Source organism: Balaenoptera musculus, chromosome X, assembly GCF_009873245.2.
Source record: "Balaenoptera musculus isolate JJ_BM4_2016_0621 chromosome X, mBalMus1.pri.v3, whole genome shotgun sequence".
In the NCBI taxonomy this organism is placed as follows: domain Eukaryota; kingdom Metazoa; phylum Chordata; class Mammalia; order Artiodactyla; family Balaenopteridae; genus Balaenoptera; species Balaenoptera musculus.
Genome location: NC_045806.1, coordinates 26356084 through 26371755, shown reverse-complemented (window position 1 = coordinate 26371755; position 15672 = coordinate 26356084). Strand labels below are relative to the sequence as shown.

At 39.0% G+C, this 15672-nt stretch overlaps 1 protein-coding gene across 2 annotated transcripts in view; it reads right to left on the bottom strand.

The window, feature by feature from the left end:
* Positions 1 to 15672, bottom strand: part of TAB3 (TGF-beta activated kinase 1 (MAP3K7) binding protein 3) — a 112930-nt gene that overhangs the window by 52156 nt on the left and 45102 nt on the right. The window contains exon 3 of one of the 2 annotated variants that reach the window (XM_036839521.1): positions 13643 to 13765. The exons of the other annotated variant lie outside the window; for it this stretch is intronic. The gene's annotated coding sequence lies outside the window, so the exon portion shown is untranslated. The remainder of the gene's footprint in view (positions 1 to 13642; positions 13766 to 15672) is intronic. 2 annotated transcript variants of the gene reach the window in all.

The window sequence follows — 15672 nt, the reverse complement described above, 5'->3', positions numbered from 1 at the left end:
AATGTAAACTGTTTAAAGTCCTTAGTGTTTAACTTTTTTCTGAAACAAGGTTTGAATTTTCCACCTTTTTGATCAAAACAAACACTACCTGCCATTTTCACAGTAAGGCGATCTATAGTTTGCACTAGCCACAGGAGTCCTAACTGGACGAGTAACCTTGCCAAGTCACTGAAGCACTGCCTTACAGTGCAGTCCAATAAAAACATAATGTGATTCATTTTAAATGTTCCAGTAGCTACACTAAGAAAGTAAAAAGAAACAGGTGAAATTAATTCTAATATATTTTACTTAATCCAAGATAGCAAAAATACTTTTGTTTTTAACATGAATTCAATATAAACATCAATATGATATTTTACATATTTTTTTTTCAAACGAAGTCCTTGGAGTGCAGTGTGTGTTTTATATTTACAGCACATCTCAATTCAGACTGGCCACGTTTCAAGTGCTCAGCAGCCACCTGTAGTCAGTCATGACTACCTTACTGGTCAGGGCAGCTCTAAGGCTTAGGATTTTCATTTAAATTAGAGGCTAAGAGCTACAACTTTTAGATTCCCTAATTCAGTACCTCCTTTGACGGTATACAATTGACTGGGTATAGGGCCTAGCACAGACTAGGTGTTTTTACTATGAGTATTTGCTAGGTGACATGAACAAAATGCAATTCATTGAATTTAATGATAGGAATGACCTTAGGTGATCAAATCTGCTTGTATTTATTTATAGAAACAATAACACCTTTCCTACCAGGAAACAATTCCTCAATATTTGAGGGACTAACCACATTCAGAACACTTGATGGCTATTTAATCATTGTCAATAAAGAGCTTCTGAAGCATTCAAAGTCTTAACTCAAGCTTTCCTAGTGGCTTCAAAGAACAGTTTTTATTCATTTCTCAACCCTAATTTCAAGTCTTTAAAATATAAGGGCAATACAGTTGCCTTCTTATGAGAAAGAAGAAAAAGCGACAAGGGTCAATAAGAACAAAGATGTTTCAGATGTCAAGAGCCTAGGATCCATAGGTTACTGCAGAGCTTTTGGGAGTTCCTAGCTCTCGGCTAGCTTTATTAGCCTTCAGAACCTCGGGCGCTACTAAGACCAAAGTTACTATTAATTTTATCACTATTGTTATCAGCTACCATTTACTGAACAACTATGCCCTGAAAGGTAGCTATAATTACCTCCATTTTACAAAGAAGAAATTAAACTCAGAGAATGGGCATATGGCAGAATCGTGACTCAAATCCAAGCCTGCCTTCTCCGAAGTCTTTTCTTTCCACTATGTCACTGGTAGGTATCAAGGACATTCCCAGCAGAGTGATGATAAGCACCCTGCTTTCACTAGCTGGGGGGAAAAAAGACAGGAAACCCTCATCAGTTTATCATCCAAACAGAGGGTTACAGGTGTGTGAGATTTGGAGGGCTGAGAGGGGAGGAAAGAATCCTTTTACAAATAAGCTGTTTTTGGACATACAAGAAACAGAGCTGAGGGGAAAAGTTGCCATTTTCTTTTTTAGTGGTTACAAATACTTGCCTTTGGAAAAACATTAAAAAGCATCTTTAAAATTGAAGCCAACAACTTACACACCCACAAAGATGGCTACCATCTGAAAAGATGATTAATAGTAGACCTACTTTTCACAACAAGTAGGAATCTAAACTGATAAAAACTTATTCTCCTCAAGGGATTATGACAGCGATCTTAAAAGTGATTAGCACTCTGCTCTGTACAAACATTCACTCACATAAGCACTAAGTGATGTGGATAATCATTAAGTATTGTAAGTATTTCACAATATACAATACTCTCAAATAAATTTAACTTTTTGAGGATTATAAAATACTAAAATACTTTTTAAAAAGTTATTTCCTAGGGGGTCTGGGCAAGATGGCAGAAGAGTAAGACGCGGAGATCACCTTCCTTCCCACAGATACAGTAGAAATACATCTACACGTGGAACTGCTCCTACAGAACACCCACTGAACGCTGGCAGAAGACGTCAGACCTCCCAAAAGGCAAGAAACTCCCCACGTACTTGGGTAGGGCAAAAGAAAAAAGAAATAACAGAGACAAAAGAATAGGGACGGGACCTGCACCAGCGGGAGGGAGCTGTGAAGGAGGAAAGGTTTCCACACACTAGGAAGCCCCTTTGCGGGCGGAGACTGCGGGTGGTAGAGCGGGGAAGCTTCGGAGCCACGGAGGAGAGCACAGCCACAGGGGTGCGGAGGGCAAAGCGGAGAGATTCCCGCACAGAGGAGCGGTGCCGACCAGCACTCACCAGCCCGAGAGGCTTGTCTGCTCACCCGCAGGGGCGGGCGGGGGCTGGGAGCTGAGGCTCGGGCTTCTGAGGTCGGATCCCAGGGAGAGGACTGGGGTTGGCTGCGTGAACACAGCCTGAAGGGGTTAGCGCACCACAGCTAGCCGGGAGGAAGTCCGGGAAAAAGTCTGCAGCTGCTGAAGAGGCAAGAGACTTTTTCTTGCCTCTTTGTTTCGCGGCGCGCAAGGAGAGGGGATTCAGAGCGCCGCCTAAATGAGCTCCAGAGACGGGCGTGAGCTGCGGCTATCAGCGCGGACCCCAGAGACGGGCATGAGACGCTAAGGCCGCTGCTGCCGCCACCAAGAAGCCTGTGTGCAAGCACAGGTCACTATCCACACCGCCCCTCCCGGGAGCCTGTGCAGCCCGCCACTGCCAGGGTCCCGTGATCCAGGAACAACTTCCCCGGGAGAATGCACGGTGCGCCTCAGGCTGCTGCAACGTCACGACGCCTCTGACGCCGCAGGCTCGCCCCGCACTCCGTACCCCTCCCTCCCCCCGGCCTGAGTGAGCCAGAGCCCCCGAAGCAGCTGCTCCTTTAACCCTGTCCTGTCTGGGTGGGAACAGATGCCCTCAGGCGACCTACACGCAGAGGCGGGTCCAAATCCAAAGCTGAATCCCAGGAGCTGTGCGAACAAAGCAGAGAAAGGGAAATCTCTCCCAGCAGGTTCAGGAGCAGCGGATTAAAGCTCCACAATCAACTTGATGTACCCTGCATCTGTGGAATACCTGAATAGACAACAAATCATCCCAAATTGAGGAGGTGGACTTTGGGAGCAGGATATATTAATTTTTCCCCTTTTCCTTTTTTTGTGAGTGTATATGTGTATGCTTCTGGGTGAGATTTTGTCTGTACAGCTTTGCTTTCACCATTTGTCCTAGGATTCGGTCTGTCCGTTTTTTGTTGTTTTTTTTTTTTACCATAAAAAATTTTTTTTCTTAATAATCTTTCCCTTATTTTCTATTTTAAAAAATTAAAAAAATTTTTTTCTTATTTTTTATTTAAAAAAATTTTTTCCTTAGTAATTTTTCTTAATAATTTTTTTCTTATTTTGTATTATAAAAAATTAATAAATTTATTTTTAAAAATTAAAAAAAATTTTTTCTTAATAAATTTTTTCTTAATATTTTTTCTTATTTTTTAATATAATAGCTTTATTTTATTTTATTTTATTTTATCCTCTTTCTTTCTCTCTTTCTATTTTTTCTCCCTTTTATTCTGAGCTGTGTGGATGAAAGGCTCTTGGTGCTCCAGCCAGGCATCAGGGCTGTGCCTCTGAGGTGGGAGAGCCAACTTCAGGACACTGGTCCACAAGAGACCTCCCAGCTCCACGTAATACCAAACAGCGAAAATCTCTCAGAGATCTCCATCTCAACATCAAGACCCAGCTTCACTCAATGACCAGCAAGCTACAGTGCTGGACACCCTATGCCAAACAACTAGCAAGACAGGAACACAGCCCCATCCATTAGCAGAGAGGCTGCCTAAAATCATAATAAGGCCACAGACACCCCAAAACACACCACCAGACGTGGACCTGCCCACCAGAAAGACAAGATCCAGCCTCATCCACCAGAACACAGGCACTAGTCCCCTCCACCAGGAAGCCTACACAACCCACTGAACCAACCTTAGCCACTGGGGACAGATACCAAAAACAACGGGAACTACGAACCTGCAGCCTGTGAAAAGGAGACCCCAAACACAGTAAGATAAGCAAAATGAGAAGACAGAAAAACACACAGCAGATGAAGGAGCAGGGTCAAAACACACCAGACCTAACAAATGAAGAGGAAATAGGCAGTCTACCTGAAAAAGAATTCAGAATAATGATAGTAAAGATGATCCAAAATCTTGGAAATAGAATAGACAAAATGCAAGAAACATTTAACAAGGACGTAGAAGAAGTAAAGAGGAACCAAGCAACGATGAAAAACACAATAAATGAAATTCAAAATACTCTAGAAGGGATCAATAGCAGAATAACTGAGGCAGAAGAACGGGTAAGTGACCTGGAAGATAAAATGGTGGAAATAACTACTGCAGAGCAGAATAAAGAAAAAAGAATGAAAAGAACTGAGGACAGTCTCAGAGACCTCTGGGACATTAAACGCACCAACATTCGAATTATAGGGGTCCCAGAAGAAGAAGAGAAAAAGAAAGGGACTGAGCAAATATTTGAAGAGATTATAGTGGAAAACTTCCCTAATATGGGAAAGGAAATAGTTAATCAAGTCCTGGAAGCACAGAGAGTCCCATACAGGATAAATCCAAGGAGAAACACGCTAAGACACATATTAATCAAACTATCAAAAATTAAATATAAAGAAAATATATTAAAAGCAGCAAGGGAAAAACAACAAATAACACACAGGGGAATCCCATAAGGTTAACAGCTGATCTTTCAGCAGAAACTCTGCAAGCCAGAAGGGACTGGCAGGATATACTTAAAGTGATGAAGGAGAAAAACCTACAACCAAGATTACTCTACCCAGCAAGGATCTCATTCAGATTTGATGGAGAAATTAAAACCTTTACAGACAAGCAAAAGCTGAGAGAGTTCAGCACCACCAAGCCAGCTTTACAACAAATGCTAAAGGAACTTCTCTAGGCAAGAAACACAAGAGAAGGAAAACACCTACAATGGCAAACCCAAAACATTTAAGAAAACGGGAATAGGAACATACATATCAATAACTACCTTAAATGTAAATGGATTAAATGCTCCCACCAAAAGACACAGACTGGCTGAATGGATACAGAAACAAGACCCGTATATATGCTGTCTACAAGAGACCCACTTCAGACCTAGGGACACATACAGACTGAAAGTGAGGGGATGGAAAAAGATATTCCATGCAAATGAAAATCAAAAGAAAGCTGGAGTAGCAATTCTCATATCAGACAAAATAGACTTTAAAATAAAGACTATTACAAGAGACAAAGAAGGACACTATATAATGATCAAGGGATCGATCCAAGAAGAAGGTATAACAATTATAAATATTTATGCACCCAACATAGGAGCACCTCAATACATAAGGCAAATACTAACAGCCATAAAAGGGGAAATCGACAGTAACACAATCATAGTAGGGGGCTTCAACACCCCACTTTCACCAATGGACAGATCGTCCAAAATGAAAATAAATAAGGAAACACAAGCTTTAAATGATACATTAAACAAGATGGACTTAATTGATATTTATAAGACATTCCACCCAAAAACAACGGAATACACATTTCTCTCAAGTGCTCATGGAACATTCTCCAGGATAGATCATATCTTGGGTCACAAATCAAGCCTGGGTAAATTTAAGAAAATTGAAATCGTATCAAGTATCTTTTCCGACCACAATGCTATGAGACTAGATATCAATTACAGGAAAAGATCTGTAAAAAATACAAACACATGGAGGCTACACAATACACTACTTAATAACGAAGTGATCACTGAAGAAATCAAAGGGGAAATCAAGAAATACCTAGAAACAAATGACAATGGAGACACGACGACCCAAAACCTATGGGATGCAGCAAAAGCAGTTCTAAGAGGGAAGTTTATAGCAATACAAGCCTACATCAAGAAACAGGAAACATCTCGAATAAACAACCTAACCTTGCACCTAAAGCAATTAGAGAAAGAACAAAAACCCCCCAAAGTTAGCAGAAGAAAAGAAATCATAAAGATCAGATCAGAAATAAATGAAAAAGAAATGAAGGAGACAATAGCAAAGATCAATAAAACTAAAAGCTGGTTCTTTGAGAAGATAAACAAAATTGATAAACCATTAGCCAGACTCATCAAGAGAAAAAGGGAGAAGACTCAAATCAATAGAATTAGAAATGAAAAAGGAGAAGTAAGCACTGACACTGCAGAAATACAAAGGATCATGAGAGATTACTGCAAGCAACTCTATGCCAATAAAATGGACAATCTGGAAGAAATGGACAAATTCTTAGAAAATGCACAACCTTCTGAGACTGAACCAGGAAGAAATAGAAAATATGAACAGACCAATCACAAGCACTGAAATTGAAACTGTGATTAAAAATCTTCCAACAAACAAAAGCCCAGGAGCAGATGGCTTCACAGGCGAATTCTATCAAACACTTAGAGAAGAGCTAACACCCATCCTTCTCAAAATCTTCCAAAATATTGCAGAGGGAGGAACACTCCCAAACTCATTCTACGAGGCCACCATCACCCTGATACCAAAACCAGACAAAGATGTCACAAAGAAAGAAAACTACAGGCCAATATCACTGATGAACATAGATGCAAAAATCCTCAACAAAATACTAGCAAACAGAATTCAACAGCACATTAAAAGGATCATACACCATAATCAAGTGGGGTTTATTCCAGGAATGCAAGGATTCTTCAATATACACAAATCAATCAACGTGATACATCATATTAACAAACTGAAGGAGAAAAACCATATGATCATCTCAGTAGATGCAGAGAAAGCTTTCGACAAAATTCAACACCCATTTATGATAAAAGCCCTGCAGAAAGCAGGCATAGAGGAAACTTTCCTCAACATAAAGGCCATATATGACAAACCCACAGCCAACCTTGTCCTCAATGGTGAAAAACTGAAACCATTTCCACTAAGATCAGGAACAAGACAAAGTTGCCCACTCTCACCACTATTATCCAACACAGTTTTGGAAGTGCTAGCCACAGCAATCAGAGAAGACAAAGAAATAAAAGGAATCCAAATTGGAAAAGAAGAAGTAAAGCTGTCACTGTTTGCAGATAACATGATACTATACATAGAGAATCCTAAAGATGCTACCAGAAAACTACTAGAACTAATCAATGAATTTGGTAAAGTAGCAGGATACAAAACTAATGCACAGAAATCTCTTGCATTCCTATACACTAATGATGAAAAATCTGAAAGTGAAATTAAGAAAACACTCCCGTTTACCATTGCAACAAAAAGAATAAAATATCTAGGAATAAACCTACCTAAGGAGACAAAAGACCTGTATGCAGAAAATTGTAAGACACTGATGAAAGAAATTAAAGATGATACAAATAGATGGAGAGATATACCATGTTCTTGGATTGGAAGAATCAACATTGTGAAAATGACTCTACTACCCAAGGCAATCTATAAATTCAATGCAATCCCTATCAGACTACCAATGGCATTTTTCACAGAACTAGAACAAAAAATTTCACAATTTGTATGGAAACACAAAAGACCCCGAATTGCCAAAGCAATCTTGAGAACGAAAAATGGAGCTGGGGGAATCAGGCTCCCTGACTTTAGACTATATTACAAAGCTACAGTAATCAAGGCAGTTTGGTACTGGCACAAAAACAGAAACATAGATCAACGGAACAGGATAGAAAGCCCAGAGATAAACCCACACACATATGGTCACCTTATCTTTGATAAAGGAGGCAAGCATATACAGTGGAGAAAAGACAGCCTCTTCAATAAGTGGTGCTGGGAAAACTGGACAGGTACATGTAAAAGTATGAAATTAGAACACTCCCTAACACCATACACAAAAATAAACTCAAAATGGATTAAAGACCTAAATGTAAAGCCAGACACTATCAAACTCTTAGAGGAAAACATAGGCAGCACACTCTATGACATAAATCACAGCAAGATCCTTTTTGACCCAACTCCTAGAGAAATGGAAATAAAAACACAAATAAACAAATGGGACCTAATGAAACTTAAAAGCTTTTGCACAGCAAAGGAAACCATAAACAAGACGAAAAGACAACCCTCAGAATGGGAGAAAGTATTTGCAAATGAAGCAACTGACGAAGGATTAATCTCCAAGATTTACAAGCAGCTCATGCAGCTCAATAACAAAAAAACAAACAACCCAATCCAAAAATGGGCAGAAGACCTAAATAGACATTTCTCCAAGGAAGATATACAGATTGGCAACAGACACATGAAAGAATGCTCAACATCATTAATCATTAGAGAAATGCAAATCAAAACTACAATGAGATATCATCTCACACCAGTCAGAATGGCCATCATCAAAAAATCTAGAAACAATAAATGCTGGAGAGGGTGTGGAGAAAAGGGAACACTCTTGCACTGTTGGTGGGAATGTAAATTAATACAGCCACTATGGAGAACAGTATGGAGGTTCCTTAAAAAACTAAAAATAGAACTACCATACGACCCAGCAATCCCACTACTGGGCATATACCCTGAGAAAACCATAATTCAAAAAGAGTCATGTACCAAAATGTTCATTGCAGCTCTGTTTACAATAGCCAGGACATGGAAGCAACCTAAGTGTCCATCAACGGATGAATGGATAAAGAAGATGTGGCACATATATACAATGGAATATTACTCAGCCATAAAAAGAAACGAAATGGAGGTATTTGTAGTGAGGTGGATGCAGTTAGAGTCTGTCATACAGAGTGAAGTAAGTGAGAAAGAGAAAAACAAATACAGTATGCTAACACATATATATGGAATCTAAGGAAAAAAAAAAGTCATGAAGAACCTAGTGGCAAGACGGGAATAAAGACACAGACCTACTAGAGAATGGACTTGAGGATATGGGGAGGGGGGAGGGGTAAGATGTGACAGGGTGAGAGAGTGTCATGGACATATATACACTACCAAATGTAAAATAGATAGCTAGTGGGAAGCAGCCGCATAGCACAGGGAGATCAGCTCGGTGCTTTGTGACCACCTAGAGGGGTGGGATAGGGAGGGTGGGAGGGAGGGAGATGCAAGAGGGAAGAGAAATGGGAACATATGTATATGTATAACTGATTCACTTTGTTTAAAGCAGAAACTAACACACCATTGTAAAGCAATTATACTCCAATAAAGATGTTAAAAAAAAAAGTTATTTCCTTTTTGCTCACTGGGAGGTTAAGCCAACAGGTAGTTTACAAACAGAAAATATTCCGACCAATAAGATCAGCCTGTTTCTTAAAAAAAAAAAAGTTTTACAGTAAAATACTACACTGTACTTTTGTATTTAATCCCATAGAATACAACTAAAATGAAACATTGCCATATATGATCTCATATTATAGATTTGAAAGTGATGCATATTAAAACATACAATCTATTCTTGCCCATATATATTAATGTATTCAACAACTATGCAAAATACATACAGACTTTGTTACTTAACAATATTATAATGGGCTGCTACTTTTTATATAATATGAAAGTGATGAGTGATGACTTGACACCTTAAAACCAGCCAGAGCAAGTAGTACCTGAACTGTACTGGCTAGGCTAGGATGTGACCAAACTCCTGGGACACCCTTGAAACACCCCCACTAAACCACAGATGGCCACAGCTGTGGACTGTGGAGCTGAGTAGGCAGTAACCCTAGATCAAGAAGGAAGAAATATTGAAGGTATAAACCCTACGAATGTCACACTGTTCGAAAGCCACATAAACCAGGAGATTTTGTAGCGCTGAGCCTTTGTTGCCTGTTAGCTTTGCGGGAACTCCTAATTTCTGAAGGCAGTAGTACTGAGACTGGGGGCTGGGGTGGTATGCTTAGCAGTGGAATCACTCTAAGGCTTCCTCCAGTGGTGCAGCTACCCTCCTAATTCAGGAGTGTCAGCATAAGGCACAGTGGGATCTCTTCCTCAAAATGCAGGTGCTGGGATTTCTCTCAACAGAATTCCTCCTTCCAACCAGAGGAAGCTCCCCTAGAGCTCTGCTCTGATGCCACGATTCTCTACGCTCTAGAAAATGACCTCAACACCTAGTGCTTTGTTTCCACAGCCTTCTCTGAGCTCAGCAAATATTCAGGGCTGTTATGGCCCTGACTGTTTACCTCTGCCAAAACTTTAGCTCACTTTCTAAAATAATTACATCACAGGTTATAAACCAGTGGTCTCTGGGCCAAAACCAGCCCACCAATCTGTTTGGTTTGGCCTTGGCATATTAAAAAAAAAAAAGGTTGAGCCACACTTTAAAATAGGAAAATTTGACATAAAAATTTGGATATCTAGCTTTTCTCTGAAAAATCAGATCCAGCAATAGTAGTCAACAACTAGCTGAAGCTGAAGCATGGCTCACCTGTTTAGGAAGGACACATGCTCTCCAGCTTGCCTAGTCCCTACACTCCCTTGCGTGTCCCAGACACGGAGGCCTGGCCTTGCTCTTATTCACTGACATACTTGCTGGGTCTGTGACACCTGAAATGTGTTCAACAGAGAGGTTTAAAGATAGTACTGTACATATTAGTCTAGTCTAGTGTGTCTCAACAGTATGCTATTGCTGTGGTAATTTTCTTGTTGAGTGGAGGTTTTGATTTTAGAGCATACTTATTGAGCCATATCTATGTACCAGGCACTGTGCTAAGTGCTTTATCTCATTTAATCCCCATTATCATCCCATGGGAGAGGTAATATCATCATTCACATTTTACAAATGAGGAAATGCAAGGCTCAGAAAGGGTAAATAATTTGCCTGTGGTGACAAAGTTAACAAGCAGAAAGCTAAAACACAAACTTGAAGTCTATGCTTTAGCCATTATTCTCCTGTACTACAGGCTACATGGTAAGATTCTGATGATGTCATAACTCCTAAAGACATTGTAAAGTTTAAACCAAAACTTGCTTTTAAAAAAGAAGAGTTTCTGCACCAGATTGTGAATTCTTCAAGGTAAACAGCCACAAGAAGTGACTGATATTGGAGCATAACAAATGATCTTTTACTGGAGGGGTAAGAGTTCCAATTTCTGGATTTTTCACACATATATGTAAAGATGCTACCAAACAATAAGTGAGAAATAGGAATATGATAGTTATTATTTCCCTTAAATTAGAGCCTTCCAAATAATTTCTAAAACTATCATCCTACAGGATTTTCATTACAGTAGAAACCACCATTTTGAAATAGTCACATATTCACTTCATCTATCTCATATTCTGTTATATTCTCAAAAGAGACTATGGACCAAAATAATATTCATATTAAAAGACTCATCAAAGGCATTTTCAAGTTAAGTATAACCCCCCACCGGAAATAAACAGACGCATATTCAGATAAAATTTAAGCGTAATACCCCTCCCCACAAGTGAGTATCTATTTGCCAGCTGCTACCTATACAGGACGTACCATACCATACAGGGCCACTCCCCCTGCCTTCCCCCACCAACCGCCCCAACAAAAATAAAGGTATTTGGCATCTCCTCCCAATTCCGAGGTTGGTAACAAAGAGGTAGGATATTAAAAGATAAACAAAGCTGAATGACCTTATATAGTGGTAACTGAGAAAAGAAATGGGAACGCCTTGATTCTTACTTACTAGAAATATTTTGTTCAATTAAGAATGAATTGGGACTTCCCTGGTGGCGCAGTGGTTAAGAATCCACCTGCCAACGCAGGGGACACAGGTTCGAGCCCCGGTCCGGGAAGATCCCACATGCCGTGGAGCAACTAAGCCCGTGTGCAACAACTACTGAGCCTGTGCTCTAGAGCCCGCAAGCCACAACTACTGAGCCTGCGTGCCACAACTACTGAAGCCCACGCACCTAGAGCCCGTGCTCTGCAACAAGAGAAGCCACCGCAATGAGAAGCCCACGCACCGCAACGAAGAGTAGCCCCCGCTCGCCTCAACTAGAAAAAGCCCGCGCGCAGCAACCAAGACCCAACGCAGCCAAAAATAAATAAATAAATAATTTTTTAAAAAAAAAGAATGAATTGGTGGTGGGAGAAAAAATGGTATCTAGGTTAGAGAAATCAAAGGTTTCCTTTAGAAAGTGACTTTAAAAATATCTCAAGAACATTCTAGAAAAGGCAAAATTATAGAGACAGTAAAAAGATCAACGGTTGCCAGAGGTTTGTGGGGAGGAAGGGAGGGTTCATAGGTGAAGCATAGGAGATTTTTAGGGCAGTGAAATTATTCTGTATGATACTATAATGGTAGATACATGACATTATGCACTTGTCAAAACCCACAGAACTTTATAACACAAAGAATGAACCTTAAAGTATGCAAATTTTTAAAAATCCTTTAGAAAGTCAGGGGGTTCCAGGAAGGAATGGAGACCATATAACAGAATCTAACTGTATTACAAATGTATGAAATAGTATCACTGCAGGGGATGGGGGGAAAGGTGCTGATTGAAATAACTCTGGAAATGAGTGGAGTCTGTAAGACTACAGGTAAAAGGAACTGTACATAAGCATTGTATTCTAGCTGATAAAGCTGTTTCCCATGGGGGTACAGGTTAACAATTCTGATATTGTTACCCATCAGGGTATCAGGTTAACAAAACTGATATACAACTATACATGTACACTGGGACTGAACAATTAAGTAAATGGATGGTGAATGGTGGGAGCCAGATTTCTCACTGTTGGAGTGGGAGGTTACAGAAAAGCAAGGGGAGGAGGCTAGAATGACCTGTGTAGTAATGGATTAGAACTAGAGACATCAATATGAACTCATGTTTACCTTAATACTGACAGATATATATACAGAAATGAATGCATAGAGATACTTATAAATATGCATAAATATACAGGTAATATATACACGGGATTTCAGCTAAGAAGGCCTAGAAACAGCAAAACTCTAGTAGCAACAAGCACACCTAGCACCCAGACCTTGATTTCCAATAGCGTTCTCTAATAAAAGAGATCTGGACTTTGTGGAGAAACTGCTGATTCTAGAACTGGGATAGGGGATACACAGGATGAGCCTGGAGAATCTTGTATTACCAGAAAGTAAGGAAGTGTCCGAAAAAAACCAAAAAAACCAAAAAACACCCCATGACGATGGGGGCATGTCAGAGTGACACAGGAGCCAACCAAAAGAGCTCCCAATGGCCAAAACAGCAAAAATTTGAGCAACAAAATAAATAAGGTAGTATTGGATTATGACCCAAAATATAAAACAAATATCTGTAAGCCCATACTGACATAAAGAAATGACTGAATAAATAAATAAATAAATGGGGGAGAAGAGACAATCTCCCATGGAGAATTCCCAGTAACTTATGTAGAATAGCCTCAAGGAGATGGAGCAGAACTTCCCACTCCTTAAGTGTGGACTACACTTAGTGACTTATTTCCAAACAACACAGCATGGAACAGAGTTTTTACCAAAAATAAAAAAGTAACTTTACAGTGGAGAAACCTGACAAACATATTCTCAGCCAGGTGACCAGAGTCAACATTAACAGTGATAAATCATGATGATAGTATGTACCCTTGATATAATGTAATGAGAATGGCACTTTACCTCCGTGGTCTTCCTCCTAAAAACCCATAACCCCAGTCTAACCATGAGAAAAACATCAAATAAATCCAACTGAGGGACACTCTACAAAATACCTGATCAAATTGTCCTCAAAACTGACAAGGTCATCAAAACAAGGGAAGTCTGAGAAACTGTCACAGTCAAGAGGAGCCTAAGGAGACGTGACGATAACTGTAATACAGGGCCCTGGTGGGATCCTGAAAGAGAAAAAATACATTAGGTAAAAACTAAGGAAATCTGCATAAAGTATAGATTTTAGTTAATAACACTTTTAATATTGGCTAACTAACTGTAACAAATATACCATGCTAATGTAAACTGTTAATAATAAAGGAAACTGGGTGCAGGGTATAAAGGAACTGTCTGTATTATCTCCTCAATTTTTCTGAAAAATTAAAACTGTTCCAAAAAAATAAAGTCTATTTTTTAAAAAATTTAAAAATTACCCTGGCACTGGACTCTTATTCACATCTCCAGCTCTCAAAGCATCTTCTTTTCAGTAGACTGGAAATCTTACAAAATGAGGAGCTAAGTTATCCTTTAATTAACTTCCTAACTCAATACGGAAAAATGACAAAAACTCATAGACTTCTGGTGACTTAAAGTAACAGCAGACAGGATGCTAGACCACACTTTTAGGGCAAGCAGTTCCTTCCCAAGTATCATCACAAACGGAACCTTCTTTTCCTTTAGGTCACAAATATCTTCTACAGTAATTAAAATCTACATTTGTCTTTCTGAGAGCACTTCAGAAAGACAAAAAGTCCACTGCCTGTTTTCTTAAGGCTTTTGTAGCACACCTGGTTGTGACTTACCATCATGAGCCCTCCATTCTATCTAGAGAAGAAAGGATGAAGCCCAGGACTACCAAGCATGTACAAAATTTTCAATTGCACAGCCAAAATAGTATACAACTTTTTAAAAACTGCTACTTAAAAAAAAAAAAAGCCCTTATTGGCTTATTTTGACAGATGAGCACTCTCTCTCTCCACCATTTAGAAACTATCTTTGTTCTCGGTAAACCTAATAATTCAATGTTAACCTTATCATTTTAGGGCAAATATTGGCTTGTATCAGAGCCATCATGCATACAAGTTTCTAATTAATCTACTGACTCAACCTCATTTTATAACCACAGTAGAGCTAAAATAACATAGCTTGTTTATAATGTATTTTTTTAGCACTTTACTATACTTTTTCTTACTTTTTAGCTTCTCAGTTACTTTATCTTAAACAGTACCTGAAAAATGAACTTCAAGTATGAGCAAGAAGTACTTGCACCTACATGAAGGCTGTTTTGACCACGTGAAACAGCCTTTTCTGATCTCTGATATGACAATGCAAAATCCACCCCACATTCATGTTAACCTTCTCCCCATCAACTTGAATCAGAACAGTTTTCTCTCCTTCCTAAATGCCTACAAAAGTTATTGTCTGTTTGTTACTACCAGCACTTGAAATAATGTTTATCAACTTTTTATTTTCCTCTAGGTTTTATAACTGTAAACCTTGAGAATGAAAACCAAACATGTTCTTTGACCTATAGTGCCTTGTGCACACAAAATACTTTGTATAAATGAAAAAATATAGGACTTTCAAATGACTGCAAATCTAATTTGTTCTGGTTGAGGTATTCCAAGGTCTTTATTAGGTCAATTATTAAATGACATTTTCTAAGAAGACACAGTACAGCCTATTGGTAACATATGCCAGAGGCAAATGATCTTGGCATTTTATTACTTAAAGAGATTTCTTAGAACAGTGTTTTACAAATGGTGGGTTGTAACCTATTAGTAAATTGTATGATAAACTTACTAGGTGATGACAAGTATTTAAGGAAAAAAAAAAAAAAGAAACATAACAGAAAATATCAGAGTACTTCACACATAGTACAGTAAATACTGACTCAAAAAACTTGTATGTATGTACTAGATCATGATTAAAATGTATTTCTTACTATGCGTTGCTTTGAGAAATACTGACTTAGAATATGGTGAGATATTCTGGGTTATGTAAGAAAAATATTTACTACCTTCCATTTTTACTATTACCTGAATAAATGGCACCTTTCTAATTAACAAAGTGGAGTTATTTGAGAAACATC